The sequence below is a fragment of the Alligator mississippiensis genome, chromosome 2, assembly GCF_030867095.1.
Source record: "Alligator mississippiensis isolate rAllMis1 chromosome 2, rAllMis1, whole genome shotgun sequence".
Taxonomy (NCBI): Eukaryota; Metazoa; Chordata; order Crocodylia; family Alligatoridae; genus Alligator; species Alligator mississippiensis.
Window position 1 is genome coordinate 95,777,755 of NC_081825.1, and position 19,061 is coordinate 95,796,815.

The window sequence follows — 19,061 nt, forward strand, 5'->3', positions numbered from 1 at the left end:
GTGAATAAAATAATGAGAAGATGGGCTATTTCACCCCTCACCCCTGCTTTGAGTTTCTAATTTGACAGCTGTGCCAGGAGAACAGGAGGTAAGAAAGAAACAAGCTCTACCATTGTGGTTACCACCACTACTGTGTCCTGGAAACTACTTTGACACTATTGGGCTTTTGTTATCCTGGTGGTCAGGGATGATCAGATCAAGCTGGGGGGAGGGGACCGACCACACACACACACACACACAATTTTGTCATCTCACCCAAGTTCTAACTAACACATGGGATGAGACTTGAGTTCCAGCAGTCAGTCCCTCATTTGTGCCTCCTTTTCCTTGCTCACATTATTTCTTCTCTCTTTTCACTTTTTAAGAGTCTAGCTTACATTGCCAAGAGAGTATCTTTTGCAACATGGGTTGTTAACAGATATAGCTAAAAGCAATGGCTTAACCTGGGCCTGGTACACGTTTGCCAGGTCTTGGAGGGGGTGGTAAGATCAAGCGCTGTGCCTGCCTTTTTTCAGCAGGACCATCAGAAATAAGAGTCACACAAGGAATGCCAAGTGCATTTTCTACCTTTATTTTTCCTTTATTTCCCCATTTCTGTGTTTGTAACTTTCTGTGTTGTTGCTTTTAACAGCCAACAGGAAAGGAAATAAAATTTAAAACAAACTCTTACACACCTTGGAGTAGGAGTAGCCAGTTTGCTTTGGTTATCTCATTTCATTGTAGCTTCTCTAGGTGCCTGTTCTAAAGTGTCATTTTATATAACAGCACTGTCAATGACTCTCTAATTCCTACAGGAAGTAGAGGCAGTTTTGAAAGCATCTATCTACATCTGTAGGCATTTCAGTACCTTTGAAATGTGACCTTTCAGACAATGTTTTCAGTGATGCTAGGTACCTTCCAAATAGAGCAAATGACACTGCAAATGCTAGGCAAGTCCAACAGCAGTCCCCAGCATGAAGGATAATCTTTTTCAAAGAATACGTCATCACTCTTTCTCTAAGTGTCCCTCCTTGGGTTTCTACCTCTTTGTCCGCTCCACAGCCGAGAACCATCTAGACATGGATTTGACTTAGTAGCTTTCAAGCTCTCCTTTCAGGCTAGGTACTCAAACCAGTTTGTGTGTAACTCCTGCAATCAGAAATTACTTTAAGCTTGTAACAGAGCAGAAGTTCAGTGCACATAAACCAGTTTCAAAATGGCTGAAACTGGTTTAAGATGCTACATTTAACCAGATTTATCAGCCTTAACTGATTTGGATCAATCTGGTTTATGAAACTTCTGTCCCAGGCCCCTTCCTGATTCAAGTTAAATCATAGTCCCCCAGCATCCCAACATGCTTTCCAGCCTTGGGCTGGGCTGTGCTGTCTGCCCCAAAGAGCAGGGCTGGCCCCACCCCTCTACTCCCTAGCTGGAGCAGTGAAGGCTGGCTGACGGGGGGGGGGGGGGGGGGGGGGGGGGGGGAGAAAACAAGCCTGGCTAGGGGATGCAGCCCAGTCTATAGGAGGGGACTGCCCCCATCCCAGGCAAACCCCAGCTGGGGTCTGGAGCCAGAGAGGGGAGCTAAACACCCCTTCCCCCACTCCAATTTACTACTGGCTGTGACTATGGACTATAAACCCCAGAGGTACCTGGAAGCAGGAAGGGGAAGTGATGAACAACCCTGAAGAGTCCAGAATTACAGCAGCAGGACTGCAAATCTCAGAGACCTTCAGGGCAGCAGGACGAGGAAGTAAACACACAGCCAGAAAGCCATGCCCTAGCACCCCCGGGCTTCTGGCCTGAGCCACTGCAGGCATGTGGCTGCATTTCCTGAGTCAAAGGTAAATGTCTGTTAACTTTTGTTTCAATTTAATCTGTGTATTTTAGATTAACCTGCAAAGACTGAACCAATTCAGCCTCTTTTTTTTTTGACTGTGTGTACCTAGCCTCATAGAGGGCATAATATGAAAGAGCCTATTACTTAATTTTTTTTCAACCAAGACAAAGTGGTCTGCTTTGCTCCACACTGCTCCTATATCGTTCTCTTTTAAATCTGATTTTGTTGGCCCAATGTAGAATTCACTTCAGCAATGTACAGTACAACATCCAGCAATCACAGTTTACCATGCAATCACTGAACAAAATGAATTCACTAATAATCTGCCAGTTTCCCTGGAACTGCTTCTTGCAATCATAATTACTTTCCAAGTATAAAATAATTGATCTAGCATTTGTCATAGAAACCTATTTGACTATAAAAATGGGTAGAAACCTCCTATTAATTCCAAACTAGACCAAAACAAAGTTATAGAGGCTTGCTTTCCCATTATTGCAATAGAACAAAGTCTTGGTCTGTTATTTTGTATGGATGGGATATTACCTCCTTTGACTTTAAAATGTATTGTAGAAAAAGAAGGTATGCAAAGTCTCAAAGTGTTCAAGGTTTACAGTGATTCTAACATTACTTCTGATCCATGCTGTCCCTCTGAAACTAAACACACATGCATTTCCACCCCTTATGACATGATATTTGCCTAATGCCACAAACCTGAGGGAGGTTTCTCTGCGATGCAAGTGGAAGTTATGCTCCTACATTGGTGTGTCTGGAGTTGGAAGACTGCAGCTTTCAATTTTGGCTACTTCAGAAAGTTTTTTCCAGGTAACAAAAAACGCGAAGAAAGGATGTTCAAATAAAAGGAATTTTACTTGAAAACACCACCAGCAAACAAATAGGTTTATATTTTAGAAGCCATTTAGAATTCTGTTGTGCCTAGGTACTTTATCTACCATAGTGTGTTAAGTCATTGCTCTTCTGCTTCCTCTTGTATTAGGCATCATGTTACTTTTTCATAGCATTCACATACAAGAGCCTCCCTGCAGAAAAATATAAATCATAGGAAACTAAGATTAGGAACTACACCATAGTTCTACCGGTGTAGAGAACCAAGCCAAAGTATGCCAGGCCTCCAAACATGGCTAAACCACAATTCATTTTCAGAGGAAGGAGAGCTAAACTCCATTTTAAATTTATCTGAAAAAGAAAAGAAAAAAGCCCTAAAGGCTGTAATATAGCATGGTTCGAACACATCTGCATTGTGAAACCTTGTTTATGTTAGGGGCCTTGAGCAAATAAACTCTCACCCATGCTATTTCTGATTCAGCACTAGTGTAGAGAACCTTTACTTTCACTTTTAGTAATAAAGAGAAATGGTTACTACCATAGCAACTAGACGTATTTTTGTGACTTTTCTGGTGGTCTAGTCCGAGAAATGAAAAATCCTTAGGTAGGACAAAGTCTAAAACCCAACTAATTTTTAACCATGCTGAAGCACAGTTGACCTGCAAACCGGTACTTTGTATAGGTACTTCAGCCTAAATAGGATCAAATTGAGAGAGAGAAAGAATAGCCTTGCATAATAAAACAATAAAAATAAATGTCAATATCTTTTTAACAAATTCAATTAAAATGTATGTGGGTTAATGGGCCAGAGATGGTCTTCAGGCATTTTTTGCAATTCCTGATACTTAAACTTGAACAACAGAGGTTTTACATACATTATTACTGCTATTGTTGTTATTGTGATACAGGACTGCTGTTTTCAGGAAAAAAAAAAAAGAGTCAGGAAACTGATAGGCTTGAGCAATTATCCTAAGTGGCGGGAAACCTAACCAGCCAGATGGTAAAGGATATAAACAACAAACCAAAATGTATTAGAAGGAATGAATGTGGTTCATAGCAAGATACAATAAGTGGAACCTAAAATTATAAAAACAAACAAGAGTAATGGGGAAGCACTTCAGACCTCCCTGCTTGCAGACTGAGCAAGCAGTTTGTGTCAGGAACAGTGCAGGGGAAGCAGGATTCCCCTTCCACCTACAAGACAGGCTGGGTTGTGGCACAGCCTCTCTGCAGCAGCTTGTCTGGACTGAAGTTAAACATGGCGGCTAGTCCTCTGTAGTCTTACATAGCTTCTGCTACTGGATTCACTCCTCCCCTTTCTTTACAGTCCTTCCCCAATGGCATCTCCATGCCTGCCCACACAGCAAGAGGTTCCTTTCAAGTGCACCGTATACATCTGTTTTACCCAAGCCCACAGGGTTCCCAACAGGATGTAAGCAGCAAAGGGGTTTGCTAAAACCTTCCTGTGCTGAAAAAAAAAAAAATCTCATGCTAACCTTTTACACTTCAAGACTATGCTTATACATATATGCACATACACACACCCCTAGGCACGTAACCTGGCAGCATTGTTACACTGAGGTACAAACTGTGTCAGAGTAACCTTGGCAGAAAGTACTTCCAGTGGGTTGTAAGAAAAGCCATGCACACAGAGGCTCATGCCAACAGGTAAAAGTGTCTACCACTCCCAATTAAATTGCTGGGAGTTTTGAGCATGGTACTTAATCCTCATTAGACTCCATGTCTTCATGACCTGCATTCACCCAGCTCATCCCTTTAATATGACTTTAGTCCTGCACAGATATTCTGTTTCTCCTTGAAGTATACAAGTGTTCAGGAAGTTTTTTTTTCCCCAGAGCAAAAAAGTCTTGGGAACAACCAGGGTTAAAGCACTGTCACGGCAGGGTCCCGCAGGAGGGCCGTGATCTCCTTGAGGCCCCCTCTCTGTACCAAGTTGGCCCAAGGGCACCTTCAGATTCTCGCCCGCCACGTCTTTGATGTTTAGGTAAAGTTGGGAGGCTGCCTTACGATTCCCTGGGTACAGTTAGCTGGGACCTCTGTCCCCGTGTGTTCCCGGACCCCCTGGGGGTCTCCCAGTATGATGGGTGCTCCCCAGACACCCTAGCCTTATGGGCTACGCGTGGCTCCTACCAACCCCTAATACCACGCCCCAAGGCTCGCTGATGGGATAGACGCTGGTCTGTCTGTCTGTCTCTCTCACACCCACCCACCCACCCTCGGGCCTCCTCTACATACTCTTGCCTTCTCGTGGGCTCAGAGCCCACTCAGGGCCTCCCTGTTGCCCCCTGTCTGGGGCCTTTTCTATAGTGTTGCCCCCTGTCTGGGGCCTTTTCTATAGTGCCCCCTCCTGGGGCTCCCCCTGCAACGTTGCCCAAACTCAGGCTTCTAAAATACAGCCCCCCATTTGGGGCTCTCCGTGCCCACTCTGGGGACTTCTTGGCAATGCCGCCTGATTCTCGGGCCCACCGCACTGCTACTCCCTTCTCCCAGGGCTCACCAGGCCACTACCCCCTCTCACCGGGGGGAACCACAGCACCCCACCCTGCTCCGGGGTTTATCGCAGCACTAGCCCTTCTTCAGAGGCTCACCGTGCCCGCACTGGGCTTCCTAATAATATTGCCCCCTCTCTAGGGCTTGCTGTGCCCCTACTGGGCTTCCTAATAACACTGCCCCCCCTCTGGGGCTCGTCATGCCCATGCTGGGGCTTCTCAAAGCTGCCCCTCTCCGGAGCCTACGCACCCCGCAAGCTGTGCCCTCACTGGCGCTACGCCTTCACTGGCATCGGGGTTCCCATACCACTGGGGTTCCCCCTGAGAATGCTGCACCCTCACTGGCGCTAGGGCCCCACTCCCTGTGGGTCCCTATGAGTACACTGCGCCCTCCTCAGGCGCTGGGGCCCCCCACCCCTCTGGGGGTCCCTATGAGGCCTCCTCCAACCCCTATAGCCTCACCCAAACCACCGGTTTAATATCAAAGCCAAACATAAACTCAAGCCTCCTGGCTGTAACTCAAACATAAAGCCTCCTGGCAGAACCATGGTGCTCAAACCTCTCTGAGCTGCCATCCTTCACCCAGCTAGAGCAGTTCCTGTGATTCTCGCCTCCTAGCTCCAGGAGCTCCTGCCCCTCTGACTGCTGGCAAGGAACTGCCAGCCTGGCCTTAGCCCTGGGCTTTATAAGGGCCAGGCCCTGCCCCCTACAGGCAACTGGCTCTCCTTAGTTGCCCCGGCAACCTGCAGCTGTGCTCGTTACCCTGGCAACCCTCAGCTGGGCTCGTTATATCCTGCCAGGGCTCTCCCTCTCTCTCCCTGGCAGTTTCCACTCCCTAGGAGCAGAGCACTGAGGTGCCCTGCGACACACTCCTAGGAGAGTTTCTCCTGGGAGAGTGAATGTCTGTACATGTTCTCTTCTGAGAAAAACCGCAGCATAGTCTTAAAGCATCCCAGGGTGCTTTGCCCCCACCTCCCCGGGAGACAGCGTGTTGCTCACAGGACTCTACTGCTCCAGTCAAGCAGGAAGCAGAACACACCACCTTGACAATCCTCACATAGTTCAGCCAGAACCAACCCTAGGGGTCTGTGGGGCCTGGGACATATCAGCCTATGCAGGGGTGGGGGTAGTGAGCGGCTAGAGTGGGGTGGGGTAGGGGGTGGCAAGCGCCCAGAGTGCAATGGGGCGGGGGGCTGGCAAGTGGCCAGAGTGCGAAGCCGGCAGCACATGGCACTGCGCGGAGTGGTGGCGCCCTTGGCGTGTGCCTGTATGGTACTGTCCATGGTGCCCCACAAAGCACAGGGCCCAGGGCGGTCACCCTGATTTCCCCCACCCTAGGGGCGGCTCTGTGTGGGAGACGCAGACTAATCATAAGCAGTCCCTGTGCCCTGGCTGAGGGAGTCTGCAGAGCAAACTCAGATGTGTGCACAGGGGCCCTCTGGCTGTGCAACATCAGCACTGCAAATTCTCTGCTCTTCGGGGGCCCCGCATTTAAAAGTCTGCTCAGGCATTGTCAGGGAAGTTTTTCCACCAGGTGAACAAATCTGGGACAATTCTCCCAGGTCATTTGAATGTGTTTATGCAGCCACTGTCAACCTTCAGCATATCAAAATCCAGGAACACCAAGTGGTTGAATTTGTCTAGGTAAACAGGACTTCCAAGATCTAAACTGTCTCTTTCCTATTAAAGCTAACATTATTACAAGAAAGGGCTGAAACTTCACTTATCAGAACTACAGAACAGACAAAGGGATTCCTTTGTCTTAGGAACTTTTGCTGCTTCCTCTGCAGAAATGTATGAGTTCCCAAAGCTTGCTAACACAATTAAGTCTCACTATAGCCATCGTGGTATGTTGTTTGTCTGTCTGTAATGCAAAAGCCTATAGCCACAGAGAATCCATGACTGTATGATGCTCTGGGAGGATTTGTGGGGCTGGTACTTACCTCCCTATCCTGGGAAGACTTTATAGCACATCCCAGTCTTTCAGGCCCTTTTCTCAGAGGACATTTTTCCCCCTGACCAACATAAGCTGCAGTGGCAAAAAGCAATCACAGAAACCCACTTCCCACCCAACACTGCTAAATAAAGAATTTGAAAAGGTGGGGTGCACCATCACATATAATACATTTTTTTTCCTGTTATAAGGAAGCTAGAAGTTTTACTGATATGCTAGGAGCCTAGGGCTATACTATTCAGTTTAAGATCAAAGCAAAAACAAATATAACTTTATTGGAACATACATTAATTTGCTATATCATCTATTATGTATAACCCCCCCCCCCCACAATAAACTGGGCAAAAGTAATAAAAGATATTGTTTCACCAGTCCTGTAGTGATTAGAATTACATGAACAACTTTTTCAGATTTATAAAACCAGTGTAGCCTTCTTAAGCATCTCAACAGGCATCCAGTGCTTACCTGAAAGTTATTTCCATGCCAGAGTTAATGTTCACTGGAGTCAACATTTCTATCTAGAGTTAAAAACAACCTGCAGCGCTGTGAAATAGGAGTGCCATTACCACGAATCATTAATAGCAGAATAGCAAAATAAAAATAGCTTAATTAGTGGAACAGCAAGACCATTAAAAAGCAGAAAGGGTCTTTAACACCTGTGAAATGCAGAGTTTAAAAGGAATCAGGTAGATTATAATGAGCCATGAAGTCAATGGACTCCCTCACTGCTGCCTGAATAGAAATCCTGCTCTCACTGCCAGACAATTGTTTTTAAACTTAGAGTGGACCAGGAATCAAAGTGGGGTGCAGCTGCATGACTGCACCCCTCCTGAATCCACTCCTGCTCTTCCCTTTATTAAAAACGCCCAAACAATGTGTCTAATAACCAAACAGGACAGGTTCAATCCAGGAACACTGGCCCTCAAACAGGACAGACCACCTTCTTATAAGGTCGTTCAAAAGCAAAATATACCAATGGCCAGACATTTGTAAGTTTAACTTCATGCAAAGATTCCACACTTCAAGATGTGACTGACATCTAAGTAGGGAGGTATACATTACCTAAAAGTGTGAGTGCTCTCAATTAATATAAGATATATGGGGCTTGGAAACAAACAAGTAATAGTGATTATATGATATCCTGAGACAAAGTTTTCAAGTGCCTCCTACATACATGCCAAATTGTATTTTTCTGTATTTACATAAAAATATTCTAAGGACAAGCAAGGGGCTGCATTGTTAAATGAATGAGGTACATGGCCAAAAAAAAAAAATCAGAGACCACAATCTAAGGCTATATCTATCCCACAACACTCCCCACAGCTGCTCTCCAAGGCAGGCTTGAGAGAAGGCACCAAGGACATTTCCAGAGCAGCTTCATACCATGTAGGTGGGACTAGTTGGGCAGGATGTGCTCTTAAACAGCAGAACCTTAAATCATCCATAGCAGTATTTGTATTGTGATAATACCTATTATATGTCTCAGTCCCGGGCCAGGACTCCTGTGCTAAGCATTATTCAAATACAGAACAAAAGATAACCCAGGCTTCAACAGCCTTACAGTATAGTTACTGCCACTGGACTCTTTGCAACATTAGGATCTTTCCTCACTATATAAAAAGATTTCATAACAAGCCATTTGTTTGAATACTTTGTGTAATTATAATAGCCTATGAAGTTTAGTGTGTGTATAGCTGAAGGGTTTACAAGCACTAGGACAAACACCTATTGCACTGTTCAGGATGCAAGGTGCCTTGCAGCTTCACAAAAACCACAGAAAACTTTGGGTATAGTGTAGGCTGTGCATAGATAGGCCTGTGCAATATAAGTCATGGCTACATTGCTGCCAGACTTGGACAGAGACCTAAGCCAAAGCTGCAGAAGTCAGAAGTGTCGCTAAGCAGAAGGCCTCAAAAGCCTGTGCCTGAGTGACTGTTATAGCATGAATCTTTGCAGATGTAATAAGTAGCTTGATCAACAAAGCAAAGGAAGCCATGCACATGTTTAATTAGACACAATCAAACAGGCTGCTTGCAGATGTTAAAAAACCCCCAAACAAATCGCACTTTACTGGAAGAAGCAGTGTGTTACTTAAACCCAGTTCTGCACCATCTATAAAGATCAGGGGCTTCATCCAGGCTTTTTGGCACTTTTAACTAAAGCTGATTCAATCAGCTATTAGATAAAAGCTCCAAAAAAGCCCCACAAAAGTGCCCAATGTCTGTAGAGATTGGGCAAGCTGGGTTGAATTAGTGCACTGACCCTTCTGGGCATGCATGAGGTTCAGTACAGGAATGTGCCAAATTTAAAGCCATTTTTCCAGGGGGGGGGGGGGGGGGGGAAGGGCAAGGTGGGGATGGTTTGCATCTGCAAGCACCCACAAAGCACAAGGTCTAAAAGGAAACACTATAAAAAAGAACATGCATCAAATAATCCAAACACTAAATCAGCGTTTCTCAATCTGTGGGTTGTGACCCAAAAGTGTGTCGCAACAATATATGAAAGGGTCATGAACAAACTTTAAAAATGGATTCTCCTTTAAAGGAGAAAAAAGTGGGAAACCGTGGTTTTTCCCTTGCAGGCTGGCAGAGCTCCAACCTATGAGGGGCTGCTTGGGGCCCCCCATCCCCCACACATACCCGCCTGCCAGGAGTGGGTGGTGAACTCAGAGTGGTGGAGCAACACACGAGAGCAGAGTGGGGAGCAGGTTGCAGCTGGCTAGGAGTGGAGGGATTTGCAGCTTCCCTGCTCTCGGCTGGAGTGCCTGGCCAGCTGCAACCCCTTCTCACTCCCCACCCCCTTCCAGCCTGCTACAAACCCTCCTGCTCCTGGCTGGCTGCAACCCCCACTCAGCTCCGCGTGACACTTCACCCACCCCACCAGTCTGAATTCACCAGCCGCAACTGCCCCCTGCCCCGCACACCCACCCGCTTCCCCATATACAGTGGAGCTGGGGCCTGGGGTGGGGGGCAGTGGGTCAGGAATGAGGGGCACTGGGTCAGGACTGGCCATTGATTTTTACAAATGGGTCCTGGTACAAAACAGGTTGATAACCACTGCTCCAAATCATAGCTTCATCTTAAAATAATTAGAAGCAAAGATTGATTTAACCAAATGTATTGAATGTTATTTTGTTATAATAGATATATTTTTGTTAGCATGCTTAGATAAATTGTAAAAAAAAAAAGCAGCCTTGTCAGATCATAAACTAAGGTGGAGAAGTAACAGACCAGTGTTAACAGCATTCCACAATGGGAAGGGAAAAGAGATAAGGAAGCCTCCCTTTTGCTCCTTTTGCTTTCACAGGGATATAAATCACAATTAACTGACACCTTCCAGGTCTGCAAGAAATCTGGTTTAATTCAGTTTCAAAAGTTTCAGTGAAACAAAAAAGTTTAAATAAAACCAATCAGGGATCAATCATTAGGCTATTAAAACTAGCCATCTACAAATATTGGACAGAGAATGGAGGGAAATTTGGACTTTTACTTTCAGGACTTTTACTTTTGGACTTCTCCATTTGGACTTCTCCAGAGCTCAGGGAACCAACTCAAATCCTCAGGGGAAGAGGGAAGCCTGGCCAGTGAACCTGTTTCTTTCCTGAATCCAAGGCAACACAAACGTTGTCTTTATTAATCCAAATAAGTCTTTGCTCCTGCATATCCTAATAAAGCTTTTGAGTTGTGACTGGAATGGTCTAATTGATTGATCGATCTCCTCTTACACTACATTTTAATTGTGGGTAACAACAGGAACAGAAATAAAGTAACCACGGCACATTAAGATAGCTTGATAAAGAAAAAATTACCCTTATAACATATATGATATTTATTTTGTACCTCATTACATTGCTCAGTTATCAAGGGGAAGAAGTGATATTTTAAATGCCGTAGGCCGAGAGTCAGCAACCTATGGCCCATGGGCCAGATACGGCCTGCCAAGCAACTGAATCCAGCCCACATTCCTGTAATGTCGGCAGTGATTCAGTGACAGGGGATAATAGCGATGATTCAGTGACAGGACCTGTGGGAAAGGGGAACAGGGAGCAGCAGTGGTGGCATTGTGACAGGGGAAGGGGGAGAGCAGTGGCAGCTGGGCCAGAAGTGGTGGCCCACCTATGGACTTAGCTCCATTAAAGTGGCCCACCATTCCTGAAAGGTTGCCGATCCCTGCCTTAGCATATTATGATATTTTCCTGTGCCAAAAAAATCAAAAATACTTTGCTTGTATAATGTTGATACATGCAGGCATACATACAGGCTGGGGAGTTCCCTTCTTGAAAGCACAGAGGCTGAAAGGGATCTTGGAGTCATTATTGACTCCAAGATGAACATGAGCCGCCAATGCCAGACCGCAGCCAGCAAGGCCAGCCATACCTTGTCATGCATCCAAAGGTGCATCTCAAGCTGGTCCAGAGAAGTGATACTCCCCCTCTATGTGACTTTGGTCAGGCCACAGTTGGAGTACTGCGTCCAATTTGGAGTACTGGGCGCCGTACTTCAAAAGGGATGTGGCCAACCTGGAGAGGGTTCAGAGGAGGGCCACCCGCTTGGTGAGAGGGCAGCAGGATAGGCCCTATGAGGAGAGACTGAAGGACCTGAACCTGTTCAGCCTCAGCAAGAGGAGGCTGAGGGGGGACCTGGTGGCTGCCTACAAGCTCATCAGCGGGGATCAACAGCAAATAGGCAGAGCCCTTTTCTCCCCAGCACCACCTGGGGTGACAAGGAACAATGGTCATAAGCTGATGGAGAATAGGTTTAGGTTAGAGATCAGAAGACAATATTTTACAGTTAGGGTGGCCAAAATCTGGAACCAATTTCCCAGGGAAGTGGTCCTCACCCCTACCTTGGGCAAATTCAAGAGGATGATCTGTTCAGGTCCCTCCTGACCCTAGCTACTATGAAACTATGTGACCTGAATTTGGGGCATTATAAACTCCCTGCTCCTCTTTATTCATAGTTTATATTCAGCCTTCTCACCTCTTTCAGAAACCTCTTTTGACACTACCAATAACTTGCTGGTTACTCCGCCGCTTTTTGAAGACCAAGCATAAACATCACCAGAGCTGCCTTAATGCGCATGACGGCCACATCCATTTGGCCCGGAATCATGATCTAATGCTTCCAGGGAGCTGTTTTGATGACTTTGCAGAACACCACAGCTGAAAGCTTTTAAGATCTATGAACCCACTGGATAGCTGTCTTAATGTACTATGATTTCATAAGGGATGCCACTTTGGGCCATGAAATGCCCTCAGCCTATGTACATATTTCTGAATGATGGTAACAAGAAGGTGGTATGATGGTTGAGAGGGACTGTGCATTGCTCTGCAGAGAAAGCTTTATCATAATAGATACATTATGTGGCATGAAAACAGAGCTCTTTCCATCCTGCCTGCCTTCTCAAATTTCCCTAGCTAATAAAAAAAGCCTCTGGTGAAGATATTTCCATACAGCTTCTCATAATATCCTTATGCTTTCATTTTATGTTTTAATTCAAGGATGAAGTTCATCCCTGTGCACAAGCAACCTGGAGTTTGATATACTGCTCAAACCATATACAGGATTCTAGAGCTTTGTGGAAATGATGCATGGGCCTGGGCATGCCTCCCTGGGGTGAATTTTACCTTCAAAGTTGCTGACAAAAGATAACATTTTCCAAAAGAGGCTATGATTAAGGTCACTAGGTTGTGTTGCAGTAGGCAGCATCTTATGTTGAAAACAGTGCTCTTTCCTGCAATGGCAGGGGGTTGGACTTGATGATCTGTCAAGGTCCCTTCCGACCCTACAAACTATGAAATTATACTCCTTATACTCTTATATATCCTTATACTCTTCAGGATATAAGATTCTACCAGCATATCAAAAAACACCAATATCTTTATTGGTTAGCTCACCCACAGCATTATGTTGTAAATATCAGAGTATACTTTATAGGGGGAAAAGGTCATGGAAATGAAATGATGATGGGTTTTCAAAGGGTAGAGGTCATGATGCAGCAGTTACAATAAAAACATCCATCACAATAGCTAAATATAGGACAATGAAATGCATTCCTGCTGTTTTATTTGCTTACCCCAAATCCAGTGTAATATTTCACTTTTTGATAACACATTGATGTGTGAGACAGAAGGTACAATACAGTGTGCATGGAAATGGTCCCCTTTAGTTTTATACACATGGTTACTTTACACCAGCACATTTCTGCACTCACATTTCTGTAAGTCCAGTGCATTTTTTTCACAGGAATTGAAGGAGAAGAACAGATTGAAATCAGGAACACAGAGGGTTATAATTTCAACTTGCATGCAATATACAGTATTAGGGCTGTATATACACTGAATAAATAAACACATAAAATTATTCTTTACAAGTAAACAATCTCCTATTACCCACTGAACACCTTATGCTATTCTGATTATATCTTGCTAATGGACAAGGAAACCCATTGCAAAAGATCAAATATTGTGCAGTAGGAAAGATTTCTTTTTTAGAGTGTCGTACATCTCAAAATGTATGTTGCAAAAAGCTTTGCTCTAATTATTTCTGATACTTCATTGTACATTAATAAATATACTATATTTGAGAAAAAGAATTATATGATGGTTGAAAACTTTACTTCAACACATTATAGAAAAATACTTTTTGAGGTGAGACGTGGAAAAAGATCATTGATTTTCACATGAGTATGACTTGGGGGTTTGCAGACTAGAAAAGTGCAAATCAAGAGTTTACTGTATAGACGCAGTTATTTGGATTCTAAATAATTGCAAATGAGATTTGTATCATTTACAAAACAATTTAAAAAGATTTCAAGAGCTTATGTCTAATGAGAGTTAATCCCATCAAGGTTTATAACATCGCTTTCACCAGTGTGAAGATCAGTAGAGAAAGTTGCAGTGTCCAGGCTGTTCTGAAATTTTCTATGTAATACTTCCATTTTTATGAAAAAAAATTGCTGTGTGAATTTTGTACACAAATGTCCATGTGACTGAGATTCAGCTGTTTCACAGCCTAGTGTGAAAGCCTGTTTACCCATTCTGAGTTTTCATTTCTTCGAGTGGCAGTAAACATGACAGCATTCACCGGTCGGATGATGAAACACTTCTCAAAATACCCAAACTTGGCCCTGCAGACACCTGCCATACATTAGTATCTGGAGACATCTGCTGTGTGATGTCTATGAAATGGGAGTAGTATTGCACAAAGCATGCTAACTTCTCTAAATATACTGTGTCTCAAAATATTTTGAGTCAAATAGCACAGTACTTATTCCAGACACTGACTACAAACAGTCAAGTGTGTAATTAGTAGTACCTTTTTACCTGAACTTTGATATTTGCCAAAATATTTTTTTAAATTAACATTTATAGTACACAACCATATTTAAGTTTCTCTAAATAGTCATGACAGATGTATTTCATAATAATTCTAAATGTTATCCTACAGTCCAAAAGTACTGGATTTTCTGGCATACCATATGCCCCTTCCTGCCTGCCCCTCCCCCTCTCCCATAAGATGCACCTTGTTTTAGGAGGGCAGAATAAAGAAAAAAGTTTCCAGTTTTCCCTGTCCCTACCACAGCATGACTTGTCCTGGATGAATGCTGCTGGGTACACGCATTACTCACTTCTCCTTCAGCTCCAAAGCTCAAGCTCAAGCATCTCCCTACCACAGGTGCTGCCAAACTGACAGCAGCTCTTGGCTGAACAGCTTAAATGGATCAAAGTTTGAGATTTGGAGCTGGAAGAAGAGGGTGAGTGGCACTGAGCACTGAACTCTGCTACTCCTGCACATAAGTCCAGGAAAGCAGCACAGCTCTCAGAAGTCATTACAGCATCTCCATAACTCCATTTCAGCTTCCTTACTTAACGCCCCCCCCCCCCCCCCCAATTTTGAATGACTTATTTGGGGGGCAGGAGAGGAAGGTGGGTGTGACATGTGAGTAAATACAGTATCTTAAACTCATAGGTCATGTAGTTTTGCTTTTAGTTTTTACTGATCCACACAACATATAGCTGTTTGTTCCCCCTTATCAAAAATGAAGAGTCTTTTCAAGTTCCTATTTTCAGGCTCCGTGCCCTGCTGCCCTCTGCCTAGGGCCTCCCGCGGGACCCAGAGTGGAAGGGCAGGGAGGCACAGTGCTGCCAATGCTAGGAGCCCTGTGCCAGCTCCCCACCATGGTGAGGCACCCCCTGCCCACCCAGCAACAGCAGTGGTGGCAGTGCAGAGTTGTGTCCCACACTGCTGCTGGGCGGACAGAGGTGCCTTGCCATGGCAGTGCAGCCAGTATGGGTCTTCTGGTGGCAGTACCAAGTCTGCCTGCTCCGCTCTGCTTTTCCGCACCGGGTCCTGTCTGCTGGGTTGTGGAGGCCCCAGGGGGAAGGCAGCAGAGCTGGGAGCCTCAAGCCCACAGCAGGCAGCCCACATATACCTCCAACTCATGCACAAATTTGGGGAGGCACAAATCTGCCCCCTATTCCCCGCCTCCCTGGGAGTGTGTGCAGGGATGGGGAGTGGGCCCCACCCACCAGACAAGCTGCCCGTGGCTCCATCCCACTCCCCAACTGGGTCCTACAGCCATGCATTCCCACCCCAGCCCTGGGCCCTGTGTATCTTCCCAGCTGGGAAGTGCCCCCAGCCCCAGCCCTGCCCCACTCCCTCCCTCCCATACTGTGGGGGCTTCAATCTGCCCTCCTCCCATAGACTTACCTGCAAGAGCTGCTTTCCATGCTGCCTGGCTGCCACATGCATATGTGCATGCACACATTCACATGGCGCTCCCTGCCTGATGGCACTCCTCCCCCCCAGCCCAAAGCAGCTAGTTGCAGGCTGGAACTCTGCCAGCTTGTAAGGTGAAACTCAGTTTCCCATGTTTTTTCTCCTTAAAAGGAGAAAAATCTGTATTTTTCCACATTTTTCTGCAGCAAAGAGAAAACCCAGATCCCTGGGGATGATGCATGTGGCAGAGCACCTTTGGTGTCTGCCACTTTAAGGCTGAGAGCAGGCAGCCAGCAAGTGTGGGCCGGCCCTGATAAGGTAGCCATTTTAAGATCCAGGCTCTCAGGACAGAGGCAGTAGTCTACTGCAAGCAGTTGGGGAGCAACAACATCCAGCTGAGCTGCTGCTCAACACTGTGGAGGTAAGGGAGGAACTATGGGGATGGTAGAAGGTTCCTACAGGCCCAGTGGGGTCCAGAGCCCCAGGAAGAAGGCTTCAACCTAGTGAGAACAAGGCCCAGCCTAAGCATGGGGCTAACACAGGGGTGGGCAAAATACATCTCGTGGGCTGGATGTGGCCTGCCAGGCCATTCTGTCCGGTCTGTGGGGCCCCTAGAAATTTTTTTTAAATTAATATTTATTTGCCTCTGGCACCTGTCAAAAGTGACAGGAGCCAGGGGCAGTACTACCCAGAGGAAGCCACAGTAGGCTCCTGGCAGAGCAGGGCCCACCCTGTCCTGCCCCCCCCCCCCCCCCACTTCCCAGCCAGAGGGACCATGGGGCTGTTCCTGCCTGTGCTGGAGTGGGAAACTCAGATAAGAGGGGGTTGGGGGGCACGCTGGTCCCCGTCTGGCCATGGGGCTGGAGGCTGGGAACGAGGGGGCGCATGGGAGCCAGCACTGGTGGGGCCCAGAGCAGGGTGGCTCCCCTCTCTCCCTGCTGGGGCAGCCCAGCCCAGCTCCACAGAGCCCAGCCAGCTGTGCCTTGGGCTCCTGCCAGCTGCTCTGGGCCCTGCCGACACTGGCCTCAGGGCACCACCCGGATGTTGCTGGCTCCCAACCTGGGGGCAGCGCTGGGGGTGCTTGGGGCCACTAGGGGTGGTATGACCTTGTGGGGATGTGGCCACAGGGGCCCAGTGGCAGCTCGCTCCCTGGCCACAGGATGGGCGGGGTGGCTGCTCCAGGAGTGGAAGTGGAGCCGCAGCCGCTTTTCTGCTCCAGAAGTTCCTCTGGCTGTGAGGAGCCCAGGAGCCCTGGGGAAGTTCCTGGCCAGCCCCAGGGGTAGCATGGATCACCTCCTGAGGCTGCTGGGGGTGGCACGACCTGGAAAGGTCCTGGCCCAGGGTGCAGGAAGCTCGGGAAGGCCACAGATGCTTTCAGAGGAAAAAAGCAGCTGAGGCTCTGCTCCGTCTCCTGGCACAGCCTCCTGCCCATCCTGGGGCCAGAGGGCAAGCTGCTGCCAGGCCACTGGGCCCCTGTGGGGTGGGGTGGGAGGAGCCGGGCATTCCCCCCAGGGTGGTGGCACCCACTGGGGACGCCTGTGGCGGGGGACCCCGGCCATTACCATCCCAAGCCTCAGGTGCAGGATGCAAATTCCATGCCACATCCCTGGACTTCCCACATCCTGGCCCATGTTTCACCCCCAGTGGCCTCAGGTGGCCCCCCCACACTGCCTCCAGGGCAGGACAGGAGCTTTCCCAGGGCCCCCGACCTCCTGAAAGCTTCAGGAGAAAAGCAGCCACGGCTCTGCTCTGGCTCCTGGCACAGCCCCTATGCCTGTCCCAGGGCCAGGGGGCAAGCTGCTGTCAGGCCACAGGACCCCTGTGGGGGGAAGGGTTGGGCCATCCCCCAGGGGTGGTGGCAACCCCCAGGCCACCCATGGGGGGGCCCAGCCAGGCCTTTCCTGCCTCAGGCACCCAGTGCACCACTTCCTTGGGCTTTCCACATCCTAGGCCATGTCCTCACTGACTTGTACCACCCCCAGTGGCTCCAGGAGCCCCTCACACTGTCCTGAACCTGACAGACCCTTTCCCGGCAGCCCTGGCCTCCTGGCAGCAGCAGGAGCTGCCAGAGCACAAATGCGGCCATGAGGCTTCAGGCAGTAAGGGCCCAGCTGGCTCCCCCCTTGCAACCCTTCCTGCAAACCCCACAGCCACACCCTCCTCCAGACACAATCGCACATCCTACAGATACCCCCCCACACACAGATCCACAACTCCCCACAAATCCCACATCCACCCCCCCATACGCCCCCAACACCGCTGCACACCCCACACACTATACAGGAGTAAGACTACACTTTGAATTTTAATGCAATCACTTCTACATATAAAGCAAAAACACACAGGTATCAGGACAAAAATATTTTTTAATTGAATTAAAATATAATATTATGGGTATTTGATTTTTAGTACATAATTTGTCTTTTTTTCCAGTTCTAAGATAGCAAACCCTCTTTTCCGAAGGAATACTTCCAGGGGCAAAGGGAGGGACTTCTGGTGGTAAGGGTCAGGGGTGGGACTTCCAGTCCCAAGATGGTAATTGGGGTGGGGCACTTGTCAAGGGGCGGGGTTACCCATGCAGCCCTTGACAACTTGCCAAAACTTGCTAAGTGGCCCTCCACCCAAAATAATTGCCCACCCCTGGGCTAACAGCAGGTAGGCCTACAAGGGGCCAGGCAAGTCCTGGTGTAGAAGAGGGCTCTATGGTGCGACCCAGAAGTGTTCCCTCTGGATTAAGGGGGTCAGAGGCTGCTAAAATGACTTTCTGATCCCTCACACTAGTCAATGCAAGAGGGTCAGGGCCTGAGGGCTGAAAGGCAATTAAGCCCACCGCAAAGGGCAGGCCAGGGCCACAGTGAGTTATCTGGCACCCCAACTGGCCTAAAGCCTGTAAGGGCTGAAGGTCCCTTCAATGGAGGGACATCACAGCCGAAGAGGGTAGGGGTCAGCCAACATGGGGGTTGGACTCGATCTATTGAGGTCCCTTCCAACCCTAACATCTATGAATCAATTATTCTAAACATGCAGGCTGTTACAAAATCTGAATGGGGTCAGAGTAAGAGCTGGGCCCAAGGAGAGAGAGAGCCCAAGTACATCAGCCAGAAGACCTAATGAGGGAACTAGATTAGGGCAGGTAGGCCTGCTTGGTCCTGGGTAAGACCAAAAACTGCACCCTGCCAGGAAGGGTGGTTTGGTGGGGCTTGCCATGGCAGGACAGT

At 47.5% G+C, this 19,061-nt stretch overlaps 1 protein-coding gene across 8 annotated transcripts in view; it reads right to left on the minus strand.

The window, feature by feature from the left end:
- TRIM2 (tripartite motif containing 2) overlaps nt 1-19,061 on the minus strand; it is a 157,000-nt gene that overhangs the window by 74,758 nt on the left and 63,181 nt on the right. Inside the window, exons 1-2 of one of the 8 annotated variants that reach the window (XM_019481476.2) lie at nt 5,729-5,833; nt 2,528-2,853 (exon numbers count right to left, since the gene is read on the minus strand). The exons of 5 other annotated variants lie outside the window; for them this stretch is intronic. The gene's annotated coding sequence lies outside the window, so the exon portion shown is untranslated. Of the gene's footprint in view, nt 1-2,527; nt 2,854-5,728; nt 5,834-19,061 lie in introns of those variants that run through there. 2 more of the 8 variants (XM_019481477.2, XM_014593854.3) reach the window with 2 other exon arrangements.